At 50.0% G+C, this 18,045-nt stretch overlaps 2 pseudogenes; both read right to left on the bottom strand.

The window, feature by feature from the left end:
* Window positions 1–798: 798 nt before the first annotated feature.
* On the bottom strand, window positions 799–1,387 carry LOC142844702 (NADH dehydrogenase [ubiquinone] 1 beta subcomplex subunit 11, mitochondrial pseudogene; annotated as a pseudogene).
* Window positions 1,388–4,263: 2,876 nt separating this feature from the next.
* On the bottom strand, window positions 4,264–17,577 carry LOC142842919 (cytochrome P450 2D1-like; annotated as a pseudogene).
* Between the last annotated feature and the right edge of the window lie 468 nt (window positions 17,578–18,045).

Genomic DNA, 18,045 nt, shown 5'->3' with positions numbered 1-18,045 from the left:
AAAACCAAAGTTCAGTCCCCAGCTCCAGCCCCAGAGGCTCTGAGGCCCCCGGCCCCCATGTCTGCGCTCAGACACGTGTACACACATAAAGTAAACCTTACAACAATCATTTAAAAATGGACTCAAGCCGGGCGGTGGTGGCGCACGCCTTTAATCCCAGCACTCGGGAGGCAGAGGCAGGCGGATCTCTGTGAGTTCGAGGCCAGCCTGGTCTACAAAGGGAGTTCCAGGACAGGCTCCAAAGCTACAGAGAAACCCTGTTTCGAAAAACCAAAAAAAAAAAAAAAATGGACTCAAAGGGAACCTTAAGAACAATTTTATCAGAGTTTGAAAGACAAACCGTGGGCCAGGCAAACTGAAAATCCTGGCAGATGTCACAAGTCGGAGAAGACAAAAGCCATGCCGCTTCTGGGTTAGGTGTGAAGGTTAGCCACGGAGGTTGACCAAGCAGCCCCCGTAACAGAAGCAGGGCAGGGGAGATGCAAAGGAAGAACAAGAGAGCCCAGAACATCAAGAAAAAAATGCCCAGGTATTGGCAAGTATTCAAAAGAAAGAAAAAGGAGAAAGAACCAGCTTGCTTTTGTGAGCCAGGACTCAATGGGCAGAGCACCAAGTGGAGGCCCCAGGGTTCCTGGGAAGGAAAGTTCATGATCTCATTAAGGGGATAGTTAATCCTCCCTTCTCTTTAGCTTAGTTTTAGGTGAGTCAGGCTTCCTGAGCTGCGGTCCCTTGGCCAAATAATTGACAAGTCTTAGCTGGAATAATTGACAAGTCTTAGCTGGAGTAACGCACTTTTTTTTTTCTGTGCTCTGGGGAGTGAGAGAAAAACAGTCAGGGGTGGGGGCAACGCAGTGCTTCTTACGTCCCACTCGTTAGTCCATCAGTCATTCCCTGGTAGCTGGATCTTGCTGGGGTCAAACCGGTTGGATTCCATGAGAGGGAGGCCGCTGGCTTCTCGGTGTTTCACGAGCATCTCAGCTTCCCGGCGGGCCCATTCGACCATCCCGTAGTTGGGCACATAAGCCACAAAGGTGGTGCCGAAGACCAGGACGATGGAAAAACCAAAGAAGAAGACGGCGTGCATATTCCATTCGTCCACCACGGGGTCCTCGTCATAACCATGGAAGTATGGGTTCTTCGAGTAGACATTTTCGTCCTCGGGCTCTGGGTCCTCCATCCATTGCTGGGTAGGTTCTCTCTGCTGCTTCTTCTTTCGAGCCACAGCGGACGGGGCGACCACAGCCCTAGAGGAGGAGCTCGGTTTCCAGCAAACGTGGGCAGCCTGGAGCCCTCGAATAGCCAAAAGGCTGCGGGCACACAAACTTAACCTCGAGGCCGCCATGATAGCTGCAGAGGTGGGGGTGGGGTGCGTGGGAACGAGGGAGAAAATAACGGACAGACCGGTGCCCTTCACCACCAGAGGCAGAGCCCATTCCTTGCGGGGGGCGGGGCACGGATATGATGGGCGTACCAACCGGGCACTGACATCCTCCAAGACTACGGTCAGCAGTTCTAACTGGGCATTAGATGACCTTCTAATGCCCTGACAGTCAACGATGTCATGGCAGTAACTGAAAACTGTGAAAGATGGCTAGGGTAGAGGGTACGGCTGGCGTTTGAAAGGCTCTCCCTGGGATCCATCTCCACCACCTGAGTTCCCAGCGAACCTCCACTCTCAGAGACTACATCAGAGCCATGTAGTCTTTCTGTCCTTCCCCTTTATCATTCTGTCCTTCCGCTGCATCCCGTTTATGTCCTAACTCTTGGAGTTTACGTCCATGACCGAATGAATTCTCTTTCTTAGTTAGGGTTGACTTTCCTTTCCTGCTCAGGTGATGTCTGGTCTTACTGGTTCCACAGTTCCCAGAGGGCAGAAGACTCAGTTTAGGGACAAAAAAAAAAAAAAAAAAAAAAGGTAATATAGGGACTAGAACACACACACACACTTTCTTTCTTTCTTTTTTTTCCAGGGCCAGGAGACTTAGATTCTTTTTTGTTGCTCCAGGTTCATGGGTCAATAGCACTCACAGTCACTTAATTTCTCTGTGTCTTAGAACTGAGAGCCACTGAAAAAACAGTATTGTAAGCGAGGAAGGGCAGCCAAGCAGCAAGAGGAGGTACTGACATAAATATTTCAGGTGGATGGCCTGCAGTATCCCAGAAGGCCCTAATATCCACAGTTACAATTACTTGCTGTTTGCTCGCTCCCTCTTCCCCACCTCCATGTTTTGAGACAGAGTTTCTCTGCAGACCAGGCTGACTCAGTGATCCGCTGCCTCTGTTGGGATGGTGAGAAAGATTTCTTCCAGCTTTTTTTTTTTTTAATGCCCAGCCTTAGTTTGGCTTGTTTCTTGTTTCTTGGTTTTTTTGTTCCCATGATATTTATTGAGCTCTACATTTTTCTCTGCTCCCCTCCCTGCCTCTCCTCCCCCCTCAACCCTCCCCCAAGGTCCCCATACTCCCAATTACTCAGGAGATCTTGTCTTTTTCTGTTTTCTACTTCCCATGTAGATTATATCTATGTAAGTCTCTCTTAGTGTCCTCATTGTTGTCTAAGTTCTCTGGGATTGTGGTTTGTAGGCTGGCTTTCTTTGCTTTATATTTAAAAACCACCTACGAGTGAGTACATGTGATAGTTCTCTTTCTGTGTCTGGGTTACCTCACTCAAAATAATGTTTTCTAGTTCCATCCGTTTTCCTGCAAAATTCAAGCTGTCTTCATTTTTTTCTGTTGACACTCACACTTTTTAATAATGAACACTAGAGACTCCGAGTTCTAATAGCAACACAGTTTATTTACGGGTCCTGCAGGGTTAGGCACCAGCTCAGACAAAATGGTGGGCATGCCCATTAGGCTCCAAACAATGGCTGCTTTTATAACCCTAACCACCAGTCTCTGTCTCGCCCCCACTGGCTGGGTACGTGGGGTGTACTGTCTTCCACACTGTCTGGTAAAATCTCCACCCCAAGTTCCCCCTTTTTATTTGTTAGGTTTGTACTTAGTTTTGGTCTTGAATTTCAAGGACACTGACTCTGGAGCCCAAGAGCCCCTTCACCCTCCACTGTCATGGGCTCAGTCACATAGCAGCAAGACTATAATTTCCCACCCCAGATAAAAGTGCCTAGGCGAGCGGGCACCAACTGCAGCAGGGGACTAGTACCTCCTGCCTGCTCGTGATCTGATGAACCCAAACCCACTGGAGGCAGTTTTAAGTGGAAACGAACCACTTACCCATTCTTACACAATCTTCGCACCTGTGTAAGAGCTAGGGCTGCATCTGTAACCCCAGGACTAGTGAGTGGGCAGAGCCTTGTGTTTCATAGGAACTCTGTCAGACTAGTTGGAATGAAGAATTCCGGGTTCATCAGAGACAGGCAGTTTCTGTGAGCTCAAGGTCAGCCTGGTCTACAAACCAATTTCCAGGCCTGGCTCCAAAGCTACACAGAGAAACCCTGAAAAACTAAAAAAAAAAAAAGGCCGGGCGATGGTGGCGCACGCCTTTAATCCCAGCACTCGGGAGGCAGAGGCAGGCGGATCTCTGTGAGTTCGAGACCAGCCTGGTCTACAGAGCTAGTTCCAGGAAAGGCTCCAAAGCCACAGAGAAACCCTGTCTCGAAAAACCAAAAAAAAAAAAAAAAAAAGGATTACATTGCAAGACCCTCAGTGAATGTCTACAGCAGTAGCCAATGGAATCCAACCATAAGATGTAGTTTTTCCTATGCATACGTACATATGGTATATATTTTACAAAATCAAGCCTAGCAAGAGCTTAATAATATAGCAATAATTAACAAAATGCTACAATAAAATATCTTTGCATGTGGCTTCCTCCTCACAGGTATCTATCCCACCGTACTGCACACAATACTACACACAATGCCACGGATGACGCAAGGCCTAAGGGTGAGCTGGACTGAGGGGAAGAGCGTGGGTGTTGTCACGTAGCGTTAGGACACCATCGCCTTCCTCCCTAAACACAAGATTGCGATATTGCATAGTGTTAGGACATGACCGCCTTCCTACTTCCTACTTAAACACAGAGACTGACAACACAGGCCCCTCTAACATCCCTAATAACATGATGTGTGGGACAAAGACGAGTGAGGCGAGGGAAGAGTACAATAGATTTACTGAGACATCAAAGGCTACACAATTCCAATGCGGGGAACTGCTCACCTCTGGAACTTTCCAGGTAACGCTTTTGGACCATGGTTGTCTGCTGTAATTGAAACCAGAGAAGGACGAGTTCTGGGTGAGCACCGTTCACTCGCACAGTGGACGCTCGTTCAGCTTTAAAGAGCGAGAGTGACGTCTGCTGAACACCAAGGCGCCTTGAAGACTTAGGTCAGTCACAGACAGCCAGTGCAAGGCTGCACTCTGTCACATCACAGAAACAGACGGCGGGATGCTGGGTGCTAGGGTTGGACAGGGGAGAATGGGGAGCTACTGTCCCGGGGTGCAGAGCTCCAGTTTTAGCAGATGAAGCGATCTCGGGAGGAATCGTGGTGGTGGCTGCACACTGGGACTGACTGATGCCCCTGAGCTGTGCTCTGCAAATGCGGAGGATGAGCTGTGGTGTGGCTCACTGGAGCTGCGGGCTGAGCATGCATAAGGCCTTGGGATCAATTCCCAACACCACGAGAACTAGGGTGGTAAGGCTGGTAAATATTCGTGATGTCTAACCAACATAAAACCAGAAAGACACACAGACAAATGCTTCAATTTGCCTTGCATGCCAAGGAGCACACCCAGGGCAGTAGCTTGACCTCAGCGTAGGCAGTTCTGCCCTGAACATTCCAGGACAAGTGCTTGAGTCCCATCAGCCTGTGGGGAGATGTTGCCTGAGACCCTGGAACATGTTGATAGCAATGTCTCCACACAGCTGGGGTTGAAGGATATGTGGCAGCTTTTATACCAGCAACAGGATTTAGGAAAGTGGCCTCACATTGTCTGAGTCTAACCTTGGAAGGTGTGGAGACTGAGGTCAGCCATATGGGTGCTCCCCCAAACCCTGCTCAAGTCTATGGGATCTCCAAACCTCTGGACAGTGAGGTTCGATGAGCTTCTCTGCGAACAACGTCCTCCTCTGTCTCAGTCACACTTGGTGACTGGGCGTTCGCTGACGGCCGGGAGTGTGTCTGACATCTCAGGCTCGGTCCATCACCACTCACTGCTGCTGCCTTCTCTCTGTGACCAGCCAGAGCTGTGAGGACAGCAGCCTTTCTAGCATCTCATGGTACCTCATGATCTTGAGGACCCCTGCCACCTCTGTCACCCAGACAGGAGCAGTGCTGTCTCTCAGCAGAAATCCATTAACATCTGTCATCTGAGACACACGAAGTCTTGACATCTAACCTGTAGTTTGTCATAAAACTAGTCTCTATAGATAGGTCTTTGTGGGTGATATAGGGTCAGCTTTCACTCCCAAACAGCACAATTCTCTCCCCCCTTTCTTTTGTTTTCATGTTACAAGTCCTCACTGTGTAGTCCAGATTGACCTTACTATATAAGGCTGAATAGCTTTGGGCTTGTAATCCTCTTACCTCGGGTTCCTGAATGCTGAACCTGCAGGCCCCTGCCAATGTCTAGATGTCCCCTGAGGAGGGGTAAGGCAGGTGGTAAAGGTTGGTTTTAAACTGTTGTCTGAGGATCCAGCAGAGGCACGGATTAAGGTTGGAGCAGGAAACAAGACTGCACCAGACTGGTTTATTGTGAATGGCTCAGCCCTAGTTACAGAACAGGACTGGAAATTGTGTCCCTGCTGGCGCACCACAACACAGAACTGGTAGGGGGAGGGGGCAACTGGAACTGGGAAATTGCCATGGTCACTGGGTCGGGGCTGTCCACTGGGCAGGGAGAAGCTAAAGCGCTGCAGGAGGCAGGTGAAGAAGAGGAAGAGCTCCATGCGCGCCAGGGGCTCTCCCAAGCAAGCTCGGCAGCCTGTAAGTGGGAAAGGGGCTCAGTCAGTCTGGGGCCTGATACCTACCCTCCAAGGCACCCTGGGAAGAGACATGGAGACAGGCATCCCATAGGACCTGCTGAGAATGGCATGAAGGCCTCATGTTTCACAAAGTGGCCCTGGGCATCCAGGAAGTGCTCAGGATGGAAGCAGAGCAGACAGTCTCATCCTTCAGCACTGAGGACAGGTTGGTGAGGAGGGTTGTCCCCTGCCAGGAGACACATGGTGTGAACATGGACTGGGGTAGGGCTGTCAATACCCTGGTTACCATGGTCACATGCCCAACCTCTTCCTGCACACACTGGATTCTTTCATTCACCCTCAGCCCCTCTAGAAGGCCATGGGATGCCCCATAAGGAATCTCCCATGGGTGCCCCTGTGCACAGTGCTTTCTAAACTCCCTGTGTCTTATTCTACTGGACATGGAGAATCCAGGACTGGCTGCCATGTGCTCGCAGCCAGGTTGGTCCCATCACCATGTGGAAACAGGATGATATGATCTTGTCTGCCCTTCTTACGCCCATGCTATGGTAGCAGGGCCCATGCATGTTATAATTTTAGAGAAACCAGCATAGCTGACACTTCCATGTTCCAGAGCCACACATGTGTGTAGAAGCCCTCGGGCAAAAATATCTAGTCTCCCCGGGAACCTCAAAAGGCCCTGCATGGACTGGAGAGATGGCTCAGAGTTTAAGAGCATTGCCTGCTCTTCCAAAGGTGGCTCACAACCATCTGTAATGAGGTCTGGTTCCCTCTTCTGGCCTGCAGGCATACACACAGACAGAATATTGTATACATAATAAATAATTATTAAAAAAAAAAAAAAGAGCCGGGCGGTGGTGGCGCATGCCTTTAATCCCAGCACTCGGGAGGCAGAGGTAGGCGGATCTCTGTGAGTTCGAGGCCAGCCTGGTCTACAAGAACTAGTTCCAGGACAGGAACCAAAAGCTACGGAGAAACCCTGTCTCGAAAAATCAAAAAAAAAAAGAAAAAAAAAAGGCCCCGCGTGACCCACATACGGTACGGTTGCATCACCTACATATGACGCAGCTATGTAAGCCCTTGCACGCATGCGTGAGCTCCATCATCCATGCATGGCGTAGCTATGTCATCCCTGTGCACATGCGCTAGGCAGCCTTTAAAAGCTAGAGGCGCCATCTTCAGCCCTCTGTCTCTCTTTCTGCACACTGACTTCACCAGGCCTGTACACGTCTGCTCTAATAAACTCCTAAGTGTGTTTGCTGCGTGTTTCATGCTTCCTTCTCACTCGCGCCAGGTAATTTCATGGGTGCCGTGAGACTCAGCAGGCCCTCCCACCCCGGGCCCTCCCACCCATCTGCCCTTCTCCCAGGGTCGGGATCCAGAACCAGGTATTTTTTTTTTCCACAACAGCCACGTGTTCCATCTGCCTGAGCATGACCTCTCACACACCACTGGTTTTAATTGGTGAGTTCCCCCATTCTGGTCAGCTTAGCCGTTTCTCCGAACCCAAGGAATGGACCGTTGTGCTCCCAGAAATCTTCTGGTGCTCCTAGAAACTGGGGGAGTACCCCCCCGACCATGGCCTTCATAGCTACAGTTGAGCCCTTCGCTGACGAATAATTTCATCTCTGGTTGCTTCCCATAGCTAAAAACGTGTTTGGACGACCCAGGGTAGTCCACCCACGCTAGCACGGCAACACTGAGCAACATTCGCCTTGGGACCCAGGGTCCTTCGGATTTTTCTTTTTCTTTTCTTTTCTTTGGTCCCTGCCATGAGAGACGGCTCAGAGCGGCCTCCAGCCTCTCTGGCTTCTGAGTTGCCCAGACTGGAGCCAGTCAGGCTTCAACACCCGCCTGTAGAGAAAAAGACATCCTTCTAGAAGCCTTGTGGTATCACCATATCATGGGTTTTCAGTTTCAGCTATGAGAAACAAGCTCTCCAAGACCATCAGTCCATCTTCCCCACTGGGATGCCTTTTAGAGGCCCTGAAACCTCAGGCCTTAATGCCCTACTTACAGATTCCCACATTTATCCATCTTTGCTCAAAAAAAAAATAGCCTCATTACTATTTAGATAACAATTTAAGCCGGGCGGTGGTGGCGCACGCCTTTAATCCCAGCACTCGGGAGGCAGAGGCAGGCGGATCTCTGTGAGTTCAAGACCAGCCTGGTCTACAGAGCTAGTTCCAGGACAGGCTCCAAAGCCACAGAGAAACCCTGTCTCGAAAAACCAAAAAAAAAAAAAAAAAAAAAAAAAAAAACAATTTAAAGAGGTCACCTAACGGCACCTTTGATCCCAATATTCTACAGGAGCTTTCTAAATACTGTTAGCGCACAGGCAAATGGAAAGGGTTTCCTTATATCCAAGCCTTTTGCCATCTAAGCTCTAAGCTTAAACCCTCTGTTCTTGCAAATTGTTCACCAGCTCACATGTTCCTGGCTCTGCCATCTGAGCTGGAAGAACCCTCCACTTCCACTCTGAACCCAGCTAATGAACCCCCACCTTCCTGACCTCAGTGAACAGCTACTTCTGCTTCTCCAGTTTCCACTCTGGACCCCGCTAAGGAACCCACACCTTTCAGACCTCAGCAGACAGACACTTCCACTTCTCCAGCTCCCGCCAGCTCACCACCTGCCTCTGCCGCCTCTCTGTGCAGGGGCCGCTGCCCTCTTCAGCTCTCTCTCGCCCCCCACCAACTACTCCATCAGCCCTGCTGGATCATTCGTCTTCACCTGGCTCCAGTACCCACCTTTACCCCTCCGCTCACACGCTCCCGTGCTGCAGAACCCAACCCTGACCAAGCCAAGCCGGCTGCAGTTCTCCAGTTGAGAGAGGTGGCCAGCGTAGACTGGTTGGTCAGGGTACGTGTCCCCTTCTCCCTCTCAAAACTCTCCCATATAGAACAAAAACTGGGGTCCTATACATGTAATTCTACCTCTTTCATAAAGCAATTCCGATACATTACCCAGCCTTATAATCATGACATCTATATGATCCTATCTAATAACCTACTTCCTGAAGAGCGCAGGCGAGTTTGGGAGCAGGCCAAACTCCTTGAAGAAGAGAGTCACCAAACGCATGCAATACACCCTCTGGGGGCAGAGGCGGTCCCCAAGCAGGAACCACATTGGAATTCTAACACCCCTGGTTAAATTTTATGTAGGGACCAGTTTTGCCTTCTGGCAGGTCTCCTCAAGGCTGCCCTCAAGCCAGTAAACTATACTAAGCTCTCAGAGGTCATTCACGACACGAAGGAAAATCCTGAATTTCTGGAACGCCTCACTAAAGCTCTATTATAATATACTAACTTAGATCCCGAAACCATGGAAGGCAGACAGCTACTCATGGCTCATTTTGTTTTCTCAGTGCTACCCTGACATTAAGGCTAAACTTAGACGTTTGGAGAAAGGCCCCTTTTCCCCATGGCAGAAGTCTTAGAGTTGTACCATGTGAGGAGGGACAAAGCCTGTAATCATCACTGTCACGTGCTAGCCAGCCACGGCCCTCAGACAAGCCAAGGTGACAGACGACCTGATCTGTGCTGTCCTGTCCACGCTGCTCCCTTGCCCCACCCCACCCCCCAGGGCTCGAGAACCACCAGACCTATGTTTCAAATGTGATAGAAATGACCACTGGACCCTAGCATGCCCTAATCCTCATCTTGGTCCCACGAGACCTGGTCCAAGATGCCATAGGGAAGGACATTGGGCAGTCGATTGTCTTTGTTCACATCATGGCATGAAGACAGCAAACCCAGAAAATTCCCAAGTTGACCCTAGGTCTGGCCATGGACGAGTGAGGCTTCCCGAGCTCCTTTGACCCAACCACAACCATCATCTGTAACAGGGAGCCATAGGTAAATATCACAGTATCAGGATGGCCCACCCATCTCCTTTCTCTGAGACACCGGAGTGCATAATCAGTACTGAGGGAGTTCTGGGGACCTACCTCTCCTAGTTTCCCTATTGTCGGGGTAGGGGGACAGCCTTATCTACCTCAGCAAACCCCACCACTTAACTGTGTTTTTAGGTGTATTTATCTCACTCATTTACTTTTAGTCATGCCAACCTGCCCAGTAAGTACCTCTTTTTTTAAAAAAATATATTTATTTATTTATTATTTATACAATATTATTTCTGTGTGTATGCTTGCAGGCCAGAAGAGGGTACCGGACCTCATTACAGATGGTTGTGAGCCACGATGTGGTTGCTGGGAATTGAACTCAGGACCTTTGGAAGAGCAGGCAATGCTCTTAACCGCTGAGCCATCTCTCCAGCCCCCAGTAAGTACCTCTTATGGGAAGAGATTGTTTTTAACAAAAGTAGGGAGCCGGGCGGTGGTGGCGCACGCCTTTAATCCCAGCACTTGGGAGGCAGAGGCAGGCAGATCTCTGTGAGTTCAAGACCAGCCTGGTCTACATGAGCTAGTTCCAGGACAGGCTCCAAAGCCACCGAGAAACCCTGTCTCGAAAAACCAAAAAAAAAAAAAAAAAAAAAAAAAAACCCAAAAAAACAAAAGTAGGAGCTTCCATTTCGTTTGCTCCTTCCATTCACCTTACCCCAGACTCACCAGCAGCTCCCCTTCTCCTTCTTCTAGCCCCCCAACCTCCCAGCTCCAATGTGTCTTTTCCTCTACCAGCCTCTCAGGTGGATCCCAAGTCTGGGACACCCCAAACCCCTCTGTTGCTAAACACCATTCCTCCATTGTTATCCAATTACAAGATCCTACTAAGATTATTACCCAAGCTCAGTACCCCCTCTCTCTCCACAGCCTTAGGTGACTTAAGCCTTTTATCTATCACCTTCTAAGAAAAAAAGCTACTTTGCCCCACCTCTTCTCCCTTTAACACCCCTATACTTACTGTTAAAAAACCTAAAGGAACCTATTGCCTGGTTCAAGACCTCTGGCTCATTAACTCTGCAGTGGTTCCTCTTCACCCTGTAGTGCCTAACCCTTAAACACTTCTTTCCACTGTCCCTCCAGGAACCTCCCACTCCTCAGTTCTAGATCTCAGGGATGCTTTTTTCTCTGTTCCTCTCAGCTCTCAATCTCAAAAAATCTTTGCCTTCACTTGGACTGGCCCTGACACCCACCTCTCCACACAGCTCACCTGGACTATCCTTCCCCAGGGATTCCGGGACAGCCCACACCTGTCTGGTCAGGCTTTGGCTTCTGATCTACCCTCACTGTCTCTCCCTAAGTCTAAACTCATACAGTCTGTAAATGATGTCTTACTTTGCAATCCATCCTTGGAGATTAGCAAAACTAATACCTCCAGTCTTTTATTTAAATTTCCTGTCCAAAAAGGGCTATAGAGTCTCACCTTCTAAGGTCCAACTGTCTACCTCTCGGATCATTTACTTGGGATTAACTATTACCCCAACCTGTTGGGAGCTGTGAACCCCCAGATCCTGAATTTCTTGTAAACAACGTGTTATGCTTGCAGCTGCTCTGAGCACGAGCTACTCAGGAGTTCCTGATGGCAGGAGAGTGGTTTCTGGTGGGTTTGGCTGGGGCGTGGCTATCAGTTAAGGATCCGTGTAGAAGCTGCCCGTGGGTACAATAAAGGGGACATTCCTGTTTCAAGGATGACCCGTGTCTCTGTCTGTGTGTCTTTGTGTGTTTAAATCTCCATGCCCTTGCCCCGCTCACGAATGATCCTGTAGTGCAGGCACCGCAATACAGGAGTAGTGCCTTACTGTCATGTAGTACAGGCGGGCGCTACACCTCCCTCAATCACCAGGATCTGAAATCTTTCCAGACATCATTTTCTGCCTTTTCAGCATCTTGCAAGAGGTCCAAGCTACCAATCAGCCAGTTCCACAGAGCCCCCAAAACATGAAAGTAATCAGTCACCTCAGGACATGGTCAAGCACCTCAACTCTGACATCCACAAAATCAACAAAAAGCAGTCTCGAGAGACCTGACGATGCCCACAAAATTAGCAGTAAGTAGTCACGAGAGACCTGACGACACCCCATTCCCATCCATTAAAGACCCCAAACTCCCCAAATTTTTATAATTAACAAAAGGATGGAATATTATGATTTTAGCCAAACCAGCATGGCTGACATTTCCAGGTTCCAGAGCCATGTGTGTGCAGAGAAGCCCTCAGGCAATAATACCTAGTCACCCCGGAACCTTCAAAAGGCCCTGTGTGGCTCACGTGCGGCGTGGTTACGTCACCTACACATGATGCAGCTACGTAAGCCCTTGCGCGCATGCGTGAGCTCCGTCATCTGTCTATGGCGTAGCTACATCATCTGCCTGTACAAGTGCGCTGGCAGCCTTTAAAAGCTGGACGCGCCATCGTCAGCCCTCTCTCTCTCTGCCCACGGACCTCACCAGTCCTGTACACGTCTCCTCTAATCAACTCCTAAGCGGTTTGTTGAGTGATGCTTCCTTCTCACTCGCTCCAGGTAGCTTCAATGCCTACGTTGGGGATGAGGAATCCCTGTACTTCAATGTCACAAATGTCATATCTGGAAAATCTCTGCACCACATGAACGGCAGCATGAGTGAAGGGCGTGCAAGCCTGGTCCGCCATCTCTGGACTCCTTGCCTGACCTATTGTCGGGGACCAGCCTCAACAGAAATACCACTCGCCAGGATAGGGTGTTAGGATTTAGAAATATTAGTAAAGAATTCACTATTAATAAAGAATTCGAAGACACGAAAATAGTAAGACAGAAAAACATAGAATAGTACTGGGAGGGAGTTCCAGTGAATACTAAAATTGCCCGCTTTTATTTCCAATTGCTTAAAATACCCCTGACCCCAAAAGGTAGGAGTGAGACAAAAAACTGCATTAATGGGATACAAGGAAGTGAACGGACCAGATGAAGGTCACGGGCCGTGGCCTAGTTAAACATTCTGTTGCTAGAACAAAACAAGTCCTGCTCACACCCTAGACTAAAACATTCCTTAGGCCAACCACTCCCTAGGTGAAAACCTAGGCTACCTTCTTAAAGGAACTGGAATCTTAGTCGGATCCTTAGACTTTTGTTTGAGGTAGAAACAATTACTTCTCTGTTCCTGAAAGACAAGGTCTGGATCTTAGCGACATTAGTAACACCTGTTGGCCATAACCTGGAGAGAATGCCGAACTCTCTGACCTAAATCTAGGTGGGGCCTTTGTTTTCAGTAGGAGCACAGTAACCTTGAAGGATAGAGGTAAAGTCCAACTCTCTGACCTTTGGTCACTGTGGACACAGGCTCACAGTTTTGGGCATCCACAGCCTAAGACATCATTGACCTCCTGTTGGAAGTAGCCTGGAGGGACAGCATCCCCTCAGTTAAGGAGCCAAAGGCCACACCTTGACCTCTCCTACCTCTGTGTTACGATCTAGGCCCATGTGAGAAAGACACCGAAACTCATGCAGGAGTCTGAGTCAAATCAGTGTTGGCAGCCATGAGTGTTTCAAGTAAGATCAGAGTGTGCCTCTCTTTGCTCCCTCCCAGCCCCAGCCAGGCTCACTCTGCACGGTTGGGTACAGGATCGTGAGCAGCAGGGCCCAGGACAGTATGGTTGGGGTGGTCCCCACCCCTGCAGGGAATGTGCCAGCTATCACCAGATGCAGGTTGTCATCACTGAAGCTGCTCTTAGGATTCCCCTTGGCCTGAGCCAGCAGAGAGGGTGGGCTCAGAGGAGAACAGAGGAAACCCCACAATACCCTCCTATTCTCTCCAGGTAGCCTAGGTGCTAATTTCATCTCTTACAGCTGTTCCTCACCTTTTCTTTTCTTCTTTCTTTTGTTTTCTGGGTTTTTTTTATAAATTTATTTATTTACTATGTTTACAATGTTCTGTCTGTATGTATGCTCTTTGGAAGGACAGGTGATGCTCTTAACTGCTGAGCCATCTCTCCAGCCCCCTCTGTTTTGTTTTTTTTTTTTGTTTGTTTGTTTGTTTGGTTTTTTTTTTTGGTTTTTCGAGACAGGGTTTCTCTGTGGCTTTGGAGCCTGTCCTGGAACTAGCTCTTGTAGACCAGGCTGGTCTCGAACTCACAGAGATCCGCCTGCCTCTGCCTCCCGAGTGCTGGGATTAAAGGCGTGCGCCACCACCACCCGGCTCTCTGTTTTGTTTTTTGAGACAGGGTTTCTCTGTAGCTTTGGAGCCTATCCTGGAACTCACTCTGTTGACCAGGCTGACCTCGAACTCACAGAGATCCACCTGTCTCTGCCTCCCAAGTGCTGGGATTAAAGCTGTGTGCCACCACTGCCCAGCTGACCCTCACTTTTTCCACCTCAGCCAGGAAGGCGTCAGTCACGTCTCGAGTGACTAGTCAGGGTCCCAGGTCATCTTGTGCCCGGTCAACAGCTTCTCCAACATGGCCACGAACACCTTCTGCCATGGGAAGACCTCGTCAACCAGCCCTGGGATGAGCAGGAGCATTGGGAAGGAATTAAGGACCCATGACAACCAAAGAAGAAATCCCAGTGCTTCTTCTTTTTAAAGTATTAATTAATAATTATTGTATATGGGGCTCATGTACCATGGTGTGTGTTAGCAAGAAATAGGACAATGGATAGGGCCCATCATTCTGTACCCTATGTGAATCTCAGACATCAAACTCAGATCTCGAGGCTTGTTTGGCAAGCTCCTTACCCACGCACCACTTGGCTGGCCCCTGAGTGCCTCCTCTACTCAGTCTCAGTTCCCAGGCTCCCTTACAAGGATCCAGAGCCTGTTTGTCCCCACCCATCACCTGCCTCCTCCTCAGTGCCATCCTTCAGGCTCTTGAACAGAACGAATATTCTATCCTGGAAACCACAGACTTGTGTGGCTTCCATGTAGACAGAGGGTACAGGTTGTCTCCCTTTCTAGAAACCCTGACTTTGATCCACTTCTCCCCTCCTACTTTCAGAGGTTTGTCAAGCTTCAGGTCTTTCCACCCATAGTTGACTCCCAGAAAACCTTCCCATGGCCTTGGCACACAACTGCCCCTGGAGGATGGACAGCATAGACTTGGCTCTGCAGACTGCCTTGAGTCTCCTACCTCAGGAATAAAGACAGAAAGTTATTCCAAATGTTCTTCTGCTACTTTAAAATTCTGGTGCGGTAAGGGCCTTCATACTCAAAGCGATAAGCAAAAAAGTGGGGGACGAGATCACATTGCACGCAGCTTTGTTCGGGAGACTGTGGGGATTGAAGGGTTGTCCTGGGAGGAGAGAGGTAAGCAAGTCACTGAGCTGCTTGTGTCTCCCTGTGCCCTTCTGCACCGCTCACCCCTCACCCACCAGCCTGGTCTGCGAAGGCGTCACAGAGGTGGCCTGCCTCGTCCGTCACCCACTGCTCCAGGGATTTCTTGCCCAGGCCGAAGTTGCGCAGGGTGGACACAGAGAATCGCCGCTGCTCTCGCCACTCAGGCCCGTAAGGTGCTAACGCCACAGGGACATCTGTGTGTTACTAAGGACACCTTGACTGTGTTGTCCTCTGCTCTCAACACTCAGCAACTTTTCGTTGCATTGCTTGACTACATCACCACCTCCATTAGGCCCTGTCCTTCCTCTCGTTGCTGCCCACAAGTCTCTCTGTGACCCAGCTCCTGCCCACCCCAGTCCCCTGCTGCAGCCTTTTGCCTCTGGATTTAGGCCCAAAGCCCAGGTGTTCGCAGATTGGTATTCGGGGATGGGCAGCAATGTCCTCTCCACGGGTCACCAGCATCTCATGCCTTCAGTCCATTGATCACGACCGTGGGCTTCCAGGCCACCTGCAGGCTGAACATGTCACCGTGGGCTTCCAGGCCACCTGTAGGCTGAACACATCACCGAAGCAATACTGAAGCTAAAGAGGAGGAGGAGGGACAGAGCAATCATAAAGTGGAAGCCCCCAGCCGATACCAGACCCAGGCTCACCATACCAGTCTTAATATATTGTGCATGCCTGCATGAGTACATGCATTTGTGTCTTGTTACTGACCTCAGGACCTCACATATGTTGGGCAAATGCTCTACCACTGAGCTCCATCCCAGTCTGAGATCTGGCGTTTTGTGACTTGGGTGTCTCGTTTTCTATGTTCAGCAAAGGATTCATAATAGATTAGAGATCACACCCAGCTGTAGTCTTTTCTAGAGCCAGGGAACTGCCACGGGGTCCCTCAGCATCCCAACATACATGAGGAATCTCTGGTTCCTGAGGTCAGCAGTGATCTTGAGACCACACATCAACCACAGCACCTCTCTCCTCTTGGTTTCTTGACTACCATGCTGCTCTATATCCTCATCCCTCTCCCACAGCCTTGACGCTTCATTCACTGAGGGGATCAGAAGGGACTTGGGGCCTCCATGACTTCTGCTCTATCCAATTAATCCTGCACCAGCTTCCTGCCATTGTGTTGCCATGTTTCTGCCCTTGGAAGGCTGAGTGTCCTCAGGCCTACAGGGCCCTCCCTCAGGAAGCACAGCAACCTTAACGGTTCCTCTTGAATGTCTGTGGCTACAGCACCGTGGGCAGCTAGGCGCACCATGCCTCGGCTGCCCTCCACCATCATATCCCTTCACCTCGTACAATCTGTGTGGCATATTCTTGAGGTCCGCTTGCAGCAGGCTGCACCACACAGGCAATGGCACAGGGCCTGGCGGGTAGCAGGCAGACCAGTGCGGATGCCGGTGCATCAGATCCACCAGCATTATGAAACCGACTATGAATATGGCCACAGACCACAGACCATCTGTGTTGTTCTTTTGGTCCCTGCCCTAGCCACGCCCACTCCTTTTAACTCCTGACCTCCGCCCTGCCATAGCTCTCTTCCTGCTTTTCCTCTCACATGGGCTTTGCCTCTCTCCTCCTCTCTCTCTCTTTCCCTTTATTTCTTTTTCTCCTTGTTAATAAATTCTTATATGGCTATTTCCTGTGTTTATATGTCTGACCCGCCGCCACCTCCGCCGACTGTAGCCGCTTGCTCGGGTGCACCTGCGCCCGGCATTGCTGGGACCCGCCGGAGTTTGCTGCGGGGCAGGGGGACCCCAGGGATATTATTTTTTAAGAATAAGAATCTGTTATTCTTTTTTAAAAAAATGCTGCAAGATCCCCGCGGCAGTAGGCAGCAGAAATGCTGTAGGTCCCAAATGGTGGTAGCGGGCCATGTGGTGGCAGGCAGCGGGCCCTGGGAGCAACCAGTCCCAGGCAGAAATGGCTGCTGGTCTCAGAGCAGTGGTGGCAGACCATGTGGCAGCAGGCAGTGGGCCCCAGGCAGAGCTGGCTGCTGGTCCCTGAGCAATGGCTGGTTCCAGGCAGGGAGACACATGGTGGGCGGGCAGAAGACAGAAACATAGATAGACATGACATGCAGGGTGAGGTTGAATGTTTATTCAGGGTGTTATGGAGGAGGAAGGGTGAAGGGGGGTAAAGAGAGAGAGGGAGAGAGAGAGAGAGAGAGGGAGGGAGGGAGAGAGAGAGAGAGAGAGAGAGAGAGAGAGAGAGAAGAGGAGAAAGAGACAGAGAAGGGGGGAAGCAGAGAAGTGGGGAGAGAGGCAGAAGCGAAGCTGCCTCTCCGAGAGGAAGATGGAAAAGAGAACGAGCTCAGGCGGGAAGCTGAAGATCAGCCTGCCTCAGCGGATGGGGAGGGGAATGGGTGTGGCTTGTCTCTTAAAGGGACCAAAACCATAACACCATCTCCAGCCAGAAGTCCCATGATGGCCTCACTGCTTCTCTGGCTTCTTTGGGGAACTTCATGGCTTCATGGCCTTTACTCAAGACACCTGCGATCAGGAAAGACTCATACCCCAGCCTGGACACTTGGGTTTTTTGTTTGTTTGTTTGTTTGTTTTGCTTTCTTTTTCAAGACAGAGTTTTCTGTAGTTTTGGAGCCTGTCCTGGAACTAGCTCTTGTAGACCAGGCTGGCCTCAAACTCACAGAGATCTTCCTGCCTCTGCCTCCTGAGTGCTGGGATTAAAGGCGTGCGCCGCCACCACCTGGCTTAGCCCATGGAGTCTTGTGGACAAGTTTGAAGTTAACAAAATAATCAGGAAGGCCAGACTGAGAACCTGGGCACTTTTTGGATCTGACCTGAGAATGCTGAAAAACTGTCAAAACTGTCAGTCCCTGAAGCCCATAGATTGGGTCAGGTTCTTGTCACATGGTGGTCTTTTTCCTTTATTT

The sequence above is a fragment of the Microtus pennsylvanicus genome, chromosome 2 (genome assembly GCF_037038515.1).
Source record: "Microtus pennsylvanicus isolate mMicPen1 chromosome 2, mMicPen1.hap1, whole genome shotgun sequence".
Classification (NCBI taxonomy): Eukaryota; Metazoa; Chordata; class Mammalia; order Rodentia; family Cricetidae; genus Microtus; species Microtus pennsylvanicus.
Note: the sequence above shows the minus strand (reverse complement) of the source record. Positions and strands in the feature narration are given on the sequence as shown.